The 10,439-nt window shown below is 46.7% G+C and overlaps 1 protein-coding gene across 5 annotated transcripts in view; it reads left to right on the top strand.

Moving 5' to 3' along the window:
• The first annotated feature begins 3,966 nt into the window (after window positions 1-3,966).
• ZMYM5 (zinc finger MYM-type containing 5) overlaps window positions 3,967-10,439 on the top strand; it is a 33,054-nt gene continuing 26,581 nt past the window's right edge. For 2 of the 5 annotated variants that reach the window (XM_079903358.1, XM_079903355.1), the window contains exons 1-2: window positions 3,967-4,100; window positions 5,016-5,084. The gene's annotated coding sequence lies outside the window, so the exon portion shown is untranslated. Of the gene's footprint in view, window positions 4,211-4,249; window positions 4,384-5,015; window positions 5,085-10,439 lie in introns of those variants that run through there. The other 3 variants (XM_079903359.1, XM_079903357.1, XM_079903356.1) reach the window with 3 other exon arrangements.

The following is a 10,439-nucleotide window of genomic DNA, read 5'->3' as shown; positions in this document are numbered from 1 at the left end:
TACTGTGCTCTAGTGATTACTGATATTGAGCATCCTGTCATGTGCTATTGGCAACTTGTATATCTTCTTTGGAGAAATGTCTATTTATGTCCTTTGCCAGTTTATAATTGGGCTGTTTTTTGCTACTGAGTTTCAGGAGTTCTCTATATATTCTGGATATTAATCCCTCACAGATACATGATTTGCAAATATTTTCTCTCTTTCTGTGAGTTGCCTTTTTACTCTGTTGATAGTGTCTTTTGATGCCCCCCAAATTTAATTTTCATGAAGTCCAGTTTGCTTTATCTTTTGTTACCTGTGTTTTTGGTGTCATATCCAAGAAATGATTGCCAAATCAATATTGTGAAGCTTTTACACAATGTTGTTTTCTAAGAGTTTTAGCTCTTACATTTAGGTTTTGATCCATTTTGAGCTAATTTTCTATGTGTTGTTGGGTAATGGTCTAGCTTCATTTTTCTGCATGTGAATATCTGGTTTTCCCAGCACCATTTATTGTAAACACTCTTCTTTTGTCATTGAATGGTCTTGGCACCCTTGTCAAAAATCATTGACAATGTATGACTGAGTTTATTTCTGGATTCTGGATTCTGTTGCATTGTTCTATATGTCTAACTTTGTGCCAGTGTCACACTGTTTTCTGTTTGTTTTTTTAATTGAAGTATGTTGATTTACAATGTTTTGTTAATTACTCTGTACAGTAAGGTGATTCAGTTATACATATATATGTTTTTTTAAATATTCTTTTCCATTATGGTTTATCACAGGATATTGAATATAGTTCTCTGTGCTATACAGTAGGACCTTTTTGTTTATCCATTCTATATATAAAAGCTTACATCTGTTAACACCAACCTCCCACTCTATCCCTCCCTCAACCCCCTCCCCCTTGGCAACCACCAGTCTGTTCTCTATGTCTGTGATTCTATTTCTCCTTCATAGATAGGTTCATTTGTGTCATTTCTAAAAATTTTTTTATTTATTTTTGGCTGCGTCGGGTCTTAGTTGCAGCATGTGGGATCTTCGTTGAGGCATGCAATATCTTTCATTGCTGCACGCAGGCTTTCTCTAGTTGCAGAGAGCGGGGGTTACTCTTCATTGCGGTGCACGGGCTTCTCATTGCGGTGGTTTCTCTTGCTGCAGAGCACAGGCTCTAGGCATGCGGGTCTCAGTAGTTGTGGCTCTCGGGCTCTAGAGCACAGGCTCAGTAGTTGTGGCGCACGGGCTTAGTTGCTCCGTGGCATGTGGGATCTTCCCGGACCAGGGCTCGAACCCGTGTCCCCTGCATTAGCAGGTGGGTTCTTAACCACTGCGCCACCAGGGAAGTCTGGTTACTGAACTTTTATAGTAAGTTTTGAAGTCAGGAAGTGTCAGTCATCCAGCTTTCTTCTTTTCCAAGATTGTTTTGACACTTTGGAGTCCCTTGAGACTCCATATGAATTTCAGAATGGATTTTCCTATTTCTGTAAAAATGTCACTGAGATTTTGATAAAGATTGCATTAAATCTACAGATTGCTTTGGGTAACACTGACATCTTAACAATATTAAGTCTTCCAATCCGTGACCATAGGATGTCTATTTATTTATGTCTTTTTAAATTTACTTCAGCAATGTTTTGTAGTTTTCATTGTATGAGTCTTTCATCTACTTGATTATGTTCGTTAGGTATTTTATTCTTTTTGATTCTACTGTAAATGGAATTATTTTTTTGTTGTTGTTGTTTTGGCTGCACCGTGCCACTTGCGGGATCTTAGTTCCCCGACCCAGGATTGAACGCAGGCGACCACAGTGAAAGCGTCAAGTTCTAACCACTGGACTGCCAGGGAATTCCCTGGAATTGTTTTCTTAATATCCTTTACAGGTTGTTCACTGTTAGTGTACAGAAATGCAACTGATTTTTGGGGTTTGAGTTCGTACTCTGTTACTCTGCTGAATTCATTTATTAGTTTTTTAAAAAATTATTTAATTTATTTTTGGCTGCATTGGGTCTTAGTTGCGGCACGTGGGATCTTTGTTGAGGCATGCAGCATCTTTTGTTGCCGCATGCAGGCTCTTCATTGTGGGGCGCGGGGCTTCTCTCTAGTTGTGGCCTGCAGGCTCCAAGGCACATGTAGTTTGTGGCACACAGGCTTTCTAGTTGAGGTGCACAAGCTCAGTAGTTGTGGCATGCAGGCGTAGTTGCCCCTCGGTATGTGGGATCTTAGTTCCCTGACCAGGGATGGAACCCGCGATCCGTGCATTGTAAGGTGGATCCTTTACCACTGGACCACCAGGCAAGTCCCCATTTGTTAGTTCTAAAAGCTTTTTTTCTGGAGTCTTTAGGGTTTTGTGTATGTAAGATTATATGATCTGCAAAGAGAGATCATTTTACTTCTTCCTTTTCAATTTGGATATCTTTCCTTTCTTTTTCTTACCTAATTGCTCTGGTTAGAACTTCCAGTACTATGTTTAATAGTAGTGGTGAAAGTGGCATGCTTGCCTTGTTCCCGTTCCTAGAGGAAAAGCTTTCAGTCCTTTACCATTGAGAATGATGTTAGCTGAGGTTTTTCATACATGACTTTTATTCTGTGGTGGTAGTTTCCTTCTCTTCCTAGTTAGTTGAGTGGTTTTATCATGAAGGGTGTTTCTGCATTTTCTGAATCAAGATGGTCTTGACGGTACAGTAAGTACCACAGGACTTAGATTACACGGGACTCTCATCAATCCATTAACAGTGCTTTTGTCTTCGTTGATCTGTGTCTGTCACTCAGTAAACCCGTGCCTTTACCAGTCTCCAGAAGAAATAATCAAAGGGGGCTCAATCTGTTTTTAAAAAAGAAGGAAAATCATGTTAGCCGTATTTCCAGAAATCATGGTCATACGGTGTTTCACCAACTTCTATTAAAACCAACAGTGTCGGCTGCAGTCCCACCTCCTGCCGCCAGGGCCGCCTCCCCGCTCACCTCCTACGTGACACCTCAGGACCCGCACAGCCCGTGATGTGCGCCCGGGACATAGGTGGTAGACGACGAACAAAAGCAGAGACCCGCCGCCCAGGTGGCTCCTTGGTCGGAGCTCGCCCGACCCGGCCCAGCCCGGTCCGCACCTGCGCTCCCTCCCGCCGCGGAGCCGGCCCGGGGCCTCGTCCGCCTGGGGGCCGACGAGGGCAGAGGCTCGGGGGCCGGCCCAGCCCTTCCGACAGGCGGGCGCCCCGCTCGTGGACCCGCAGCCGCCTCCATCTTGGCTGGCGGAGGCGGGAGCGGCATCCGGGCCGGGCCCCGTCGCGCCGGCCGGGGCCAGGTGTGGAGCCGGCAGAGGGCGCTGTCCTCGCGTCCGGGCGGCGGGACCCAGCCCGGGCCGGGACGAGTCGGAGTTGCCCCGAGTTCCGCCCGCGGCCCCGACAAGATGGAGGACGTCGTCTCCTCCCGCAGCCATGAAGGGGGCGAGGGACGCCTCCCCACCAGGCTGAGGCGAGGGAGAGCGCTTCCAGCCTTCGGAGCGCGCGGGCACCCCCGCCGCCGGCCTCTCGGCCCCCGGCTCCCGCCCGCGTCACCGCAGCCCCTGCCCGCTCGGCCCTCACGGGGCTCCCAGACACTGGACAGGGAGGGGGTGGGGGACATCGAGGCCGCGGCGATCCTCGGGCGGTGTCCCTCGCAGACGCTGCGGGGGCAGACGCTGCGGGGGCATGCGGCCCGGCTCAGGCCCTCGGGCCACCTGGGGCCAAGCCGAGGCAGGTGCAGCGGGCACGCGCGTCTGCGACCCGACTCTCACGGGTCGGGCCGGGGTGGAGCCGGGAAGGAGGAGGTGGGGGTGGAATAGAGGTGCGGGGGTGTGGCCTGCGCCTGATGGACGGGGCGTCGGACCACCCCCTCGAGGGGGGGTCCTGGAGGCAGGTGGGCGCAGCCAATGGGCGGGCCCGAGCCGCCCGGCCCGCCCTCCCCTGCCCCCAATGAGGGCGTGGGGGGCGGGGCCTTCCGGGCCGCGCCGCGACGCTGCAGTCGCAGCGTCCGCCTCCTCACCAGCGCTAAAGCCGGGACTGGACGGAGCGGAGTTGCCCTTGTTGCCCAAGGCGCGGGGTCTGGGGGCGGGGAGGTTCGTTCCGCGAAGCCGCAGCCAGAACCGGGTGAGGCTTGTCTCCGCCTAGGCTCCAGCCCAGAACCGCCGACAGTGGGGTTGGCCGGGAGCGGCGCAGCCTCCGGAGGCGGAGGCGGAGGCGCCGGGAGGCGGAGATGGGTGAGGGCGGCCCCCGGAGCCTCCCACTGACGCGGGACAGGCGCCCCGCGGCGCGGCCGCCGTCGCCGCTAGCGCGTCGGCGTCTCGGGCTGCCGGCGGCTCCGCTGATGTCCCAGGCGCCTTGGCGGGCGGCCCGCGGGCTGCGGGGGTGCTGGCGCGGCCGCGAGGGCCGGGTGAGGCGGCCGCCGGCGGGTGGGGTCGCTCGGGGCCGCCCGGGGCGGGGGCCGGCGGCGGGGGGGAGGGGCGCCTCCGTGGGTGCTCGGGGCAGCGCTCGCACCGTCCTGGCGGCGGCGACGGCGCGAGGTCCCCAAGTTTGGCGGCGAGGGCGCGGAACCCCCGCGCCGGTCCCCTCCTCTGCCGCCGGGGCCGCGGCGCGCCGCGTCTTCTCGTCACAGTTTATCTGGGCGAGTTTCTAATGGCGGACGCGGAGCGGGCAGGTCTCGGGCTCCGGGCCAGTGCGGGGGTTTCCGCCCCGCGGCGACGCGAGTTGCCCGCGAGTGGGTCCGGGCGCGACGGGGACGGCGGGGGGTGGGCAGCATCGGGGGCTAGGATTCCCCGCTGGCGTCCAGATTGCGCTCGCCCTCCACCTCCCTCCTGTTGTTCATAGGGACCGTGTAGTCTCTTGTGGTCGTGGCGGGGCCTTGCTGTTTGTACCTGGCGTCTCGGCGGCATTGCGTTGGGGGAGGGGGGGAGAGCGCGGAGACGCCTTGACCTCTTGTCCCTTTGCTCCGTCTCGCTGGTGGTTACGAGCCGGTGCTGCGTCCAGGTTGGCTAGCACTAAATCATTTGTCATTCTTCGTTCTAGGACCAGGAATCGCCTTCAGGCCAGTCTGGTGGACGTTTGTCTGAAGCTGAGGAGGACCGCGCCGCCACTGTGAGTAGTTGTCCCCGCGTTTCTGTCCAGTACCGTGAGCGCCGCGCCAGGGTGCGCCTCTGTGGCGCTTGCCTTTCTTTCTCTTACCTTCAGCGGGTTTCTGGGGCGGGCCCTGTCGCCAGAGCCAGGCCAGGCTGAACCCTGGGAACGCACTGGGAGCGGGCGCTGACATTTTACACCGCTTGTATTCTCTAGGGTTCTAAAACAAGAGTTAAAGGTAGCTCCGTTTTTAATGCTTTCTGGTTAGCTTTGGGGTTTTTTTTGGCCTTCTTATGGATAGAAATAATTTTTTTCTTCATTTCTGGATTAAGAAAAATTACTGAATGTACTGTTGTTAGGTCGACGGAGGCGATACTTCTGTGTGAGTTTGTCGTCTCTTTGAGGAAGATTTATTTGTGTTTACGCACCCTGGCAGCTCTCTAGCCAGGGTCAAGTCAGGAGATAATCTTTAAAAAAAAAAAGAGGAGATAATCTAGTTCTCACCCTAGCCGTGATTCTGAGACTGACCACGGAATTGGTAGTGACAGCCTCCATTATGAAGTTAATGGGTTGTTTCCTTGTTACTAAGAAGTAACCTATGTGCTGTTCACTTTGGTGCAATAAAATGCCCATTGCTCTGTCAGCTGTTCAGTTAATGGCTTTAACACCAATCCTCGCCTGAATCAATAATTTTATTAAGAGTCTGAAAATGATGTGGTTTTTTTCTAAATCTGATTCTCCATGTATTATCTGGGATTCTGTATAGTCTTAGGTCCTGCCTATTTTGTCCTTTTGGATCAGTTTTCCACTGGTCATCAAAAAGAAACCTGTGATTAGTGCATCTCTCATAGTAGTGTTCCTGCCTTCCCTCTGCCCTTGTAAATCCTTGACAAACTTGGCTTTGCACATAGGCTGTTAGGCGTCGCAGCACACTTCATTAGTTAGACAGCTTTTAGGAATGGATATTGTTTCAACTGGGTAATGTTCATCGGGTATCTGAAGTGCTGATATTTCACGTTACTTGATAGTTTTGTGAGATGAAGGGATGTGGGTAGGATGCTAGAGCTATGAGGGACCTTCATAGGGAAAGGGAACTAGCGGGGACTTAAAGACTGGCGGGAGATCAAGTCACTGACTCAGGTATTACCACTTAGAAAAGCCACTTTCTCAGCAGTGTATTCCTAGCGTAGTTGAGCGCAGTGTGCAAAGGACTAGGATTAGTGCCAGCCAAATTGGGGTTCACATCTCTGCTCTCTTACTACTTTGGCAAGTGCAAACTAAGTAAGAGTCAATAAATGCATCTTTATAGATGCACATCTTATTCAATTAAATACATTTTTATTATGCACATTTTATAAGTGAGTAAATTGTGTCTGTCTTCCCGATTGCTATGAAGATTGTAAATCGCCGCCTAGCCCATAAGTTATGTGGGACACACACACATACACACACACACACACACACACACACAGTTAATGGTGGCTGCAATTCTTATCTTTGTTTTGTTTCCTGATATTTCTTCCGCTTTATCTTACTGAGTTTTCCATTTCTGCTAAGCTTTTCATTTCCAAAAGCTCTTTTTTATACTAGAAATATTAGTTTTATATGGTCTTTGCTTGTCATGTGTCTGTCTAGAGTACTAACAGTTTGTGGGTTTTCATTTTACGTTTTCTTTTTCCTGCCTTTTCTTCTTTCCTTTGTGTTTTTTTTTTTTCTCTCTTTTAACAACTAATTTTCTTATTAGAAGCTTTTTCCAGATAGTTCATAGTTCTTGACAGGTCTACTCATGATTAAGAATTGGGAAATGGAGAATAGATTGGAAGAGTGAATGGAACTTTCAGCTTGGAGCTTCACTGTAGGATGGTTCTTTTTTGGCCAGTTGATGGAGAATCTTTAAAGTCGTTATTTTTAGGTCTTTCCTTTTTTCGTGTTCCTAATTCCACAGAAAGGAGTGTTTCTGAGAAAGAAGTTTTCCAGGGAATAATAGTCTGCTGCTTGCAAGATAGAAGTCTGGATGCCAGCTCTCTGGAAATCAAGTGAGAGAGGGGGCATTTCATATGCATGCTATTGAAGCATTCACCAGTGTCTGGTGAACCTGAGACAAAGACCTTATGTTCTATTCTCTCCAAAGAATAAAAGTCTAGAACTTGGGCCAGGGTGGGGAAGGACCTGTCATCACCAAAATAGAGGGAGGGAAGAGATTTGGGATTTCACATCCTCCTGTTTTAGCCACCTGCTCCTTAGTCCCGTGATATCTGGAGCTATAGGCTTTGAGTCTCGTGAAGATTCTGAGCATAAGTCAGGATATTTCTCAGCCTTTTCCATCACTATTTTAGAGTTTGGCTATCTCAGCAGAGTTGGTTAACTGCTTATCCACCTGCTCTTTAGCTTATCAAATTTTGTTCCTTTTGTTTCTTCTTTTTGTTTTTCTTTTCCTTGTCAGTAGGAACTTTACTGTTGTTATGGAGGTTTTAGAAGGGATTGAAGTTAGTTGTGTGTGATCAGTCTACAGTCTTAATCCCTACTAGGCTATTGATTTCTAGATAGTAGTTTTGTATTTAGACACTTAAGTAATTCTCTTGCTGTTTGTCATAACTGTTCATTTGATTTTTCTTTTTTCCTGTTTCATTACATTTGTGAGTAAAACCTCCAGAATCATCATACATTTTTATTTTGTTTCTGATTTTAAATGGGAATGCTTGTAGTATATACTCACTATCATGAAGCTGGCTTTGGAATTGATATTATTTTTAGGTAAATATATAAATATTTTAATATTAAGAAAGATCTGTTCTGTGACAATATTAAGTCCAGAGGTGCTGTAGAACATGTCATGAAACTCATTAGTGTTCAACAGGTTGCTGTAGCATGCATCCTTTATCTTTTATAGAGCCGCAAAAATATAGGTGTGCTTATAGGTGGCCAAAAAATAAACCTTTGAAGCAATAATTAAATAATTGAAAATACTTTCTTGGTGATTTTAACATTTGAAGACTCATGAGCAGGTTAGTTTACCGTTCTCATCACATACTAATCTTGTCATATTAATATCTCACCGTTTCTATTTAAGCAGCTGTTTTTTTAACTGATTTATTTTAATATGTAAGTTTTACTTAATTGTACACAAACATAATTGAATATTGAATGGCTACTAAATTATTCAATTGGTTTTTTTTTTAATAGAAGGTGATCTCAGGAAAATTCATGATACTCAGTTATATCTTAAGAATTCAGCAGAAATTTTTACAACTTTAAACAACCATATTTAAGGGGCTTCCCTGGTGGCGCAGTGGTTGAGAGTCTGCCTGCCAATGCAGGGGACACGGGTTTGTGCCTCGGTCCGGGAAGATCCCACATGCCGCGGAGCGGCTGGGCCCGTGAGCCATGGCCGCCGGGCCTGCGCGTCCGGAGCCTGTGCTCTGCAACGGGAGAGGCCACAACAGTGAGAGGCCCGCGTACCGCAAAAAAAAAAAAACCATATTTAAAAAACTAACACTGAACTGCACTCTTAAAAATGATTAAAATGGCATTTTATGTTGTATATATTTTACCGTAATTTTTGAAAAAAAAGATAACTGTAGCAACCTTTAGGAAATAAAAACTGCTATGAGATGTTACTAAAAGTAAACACAATAGGGCAAACTACCCTTATTTGTGTCTTTGTTTTACTGTTAACTCTTGTTTTTACCCCTAATTAAATACTTTCTTAACTTTGCAGGGTTGTTACCCATAACCTAGAGATAGTTTGCATTTAAGAGTCTTGCTGGGGTTTCAGCCTAACTTCCTGTTCTTAGGACAACTTTTTTTTTGGCTGCACTGGGAGGCTTGTGAGATCTCAGTTTCCCGACCAGGGATTGAACCGTGGGCCACAGCAATGAAAGCCTGGAATCCTAACCACTAGGCCACCAGGGAACGCCCATTAGATTCTGCACTTCTCTGTGTGGATTTTCCTTTGATTTTATATTAATTTTCATTGCATCAAAATGAAGATCGATTAAACATTAAATAGTTGTAGATGAATAAGATACCCCAGGAAGAGTAGGTAAATATTTAAGATTAACTAGACATTTGTTGAAATCCTAAGGTGTAGGCAAAGTATTTGTCTGAATACCCTCTCAGTGGAGAGGGATTTAACATTTTTTGCACTCTGTAATATGTCCAGGCAGAGAGACTAGGGACTTGCAAGTTCACTTATCACAATTAAAACCTCAGAGTCCTTTTTATCCCCATTTGCAGTTTATAGTTTAGAAAAGTAAAACTCGGGCTTCCCTGGTGGCGCAGTGGTTGAGAATCTGCCTGCTAATGCAGGGGACACGGGTTCGAGCCCTGGTCTGGGAAGATCCCACATGCCGCGGAGCAACTAGGCCCGTGAGCCACAACTACTGAGCCTGCGCGTCTGGAGCCTGTGCTCCGCAACAAGAGAGGCTGCGATAGTGAGAGGCCCGCGCACCGCGACGAAGAGTGGCCCCTGCTTGCCACAACTAGAGAAAGCCCACGCACAGAAACGTAGACCCAACACAGCAAAAATAAATTAATTAATTAAAAAACTCCTACCCCCTAACATCTTAAAAAAAAAAGAAAAGTAAAACTCAATGAAGTGAGGTAATTGGCTCAGTGTCTTAGCTAAACTATAACTTTTTCTCTTTTTATATAATGTTATAGAAATGGTTAAAACTTTTTTGTAGTCTTATGTTTATGGAATTAAGAAAGTGTTTGATGGTTAAATTATATACACAATGACTTCTGATAGTGGTTAGGGTTAGGTTTTAATTTTTTTACAATCTGGAATTTGAAAATAGGTGAATACTTAAATCTTTTATCAGAAATAGATGACTACAATGAGCTGAGCATAAAGATTGCTCTTTCTGTTATTTCCTTTGGGAAGATTAAAATAGGGCCTAACAGCCACCAGAGGGTACTGTGGAGTCAGCTATAGCTCTTTTCCAGAAATTGTTCTTTTTTGTTCTAGGTTTATTCAAATACAGAAAGGACAGAGAGAATTCGTATATAACAGCTCTTACATTTCATAATTCAGTTTAGGCTGAATTATTGCCTCTTTTCTCTGAAAATCAACCACATAATAAGCTTACTGGATGAGTGTTAACCATGATCCTAATTTTTGTATTTCCTTTATAACCCTTTTAAACTGGTTCCTTAGATTTGTTACTTATCTTTGAACTAGAGTTATTTGAATGTTGATTTTGTTTTAATGAATTCACTCATCTTAATAAAACAAGTAATTTTTTAAAAAATTGTATACAGTAATTGCACATAATGTAGTGGCTGTGAAATAGATTATAGAGTCAGATTTCTTGGATTTGAGTCCTAACTCTACCCTTTCCAGCAGTGGAGACTTGGGCGGGCCAGGTGGATTAC

This window comes from Stenella coeruleoalba (genome assembly GCF_951394435.1).
Source record: "Stenella coeruleoalba genome assembly, chromosome: 18".
NCBI classification, from domain to species: domain Eukaryota; kingdom Metazoa; phylum Chordata; class Mammalia; order Artiodactyla; family Delphinidae; genus Stenella; species Stenella coeruleoalba.
This window is presented reverse-complemented; position numbering and strand designations above follow the sequence as displayed.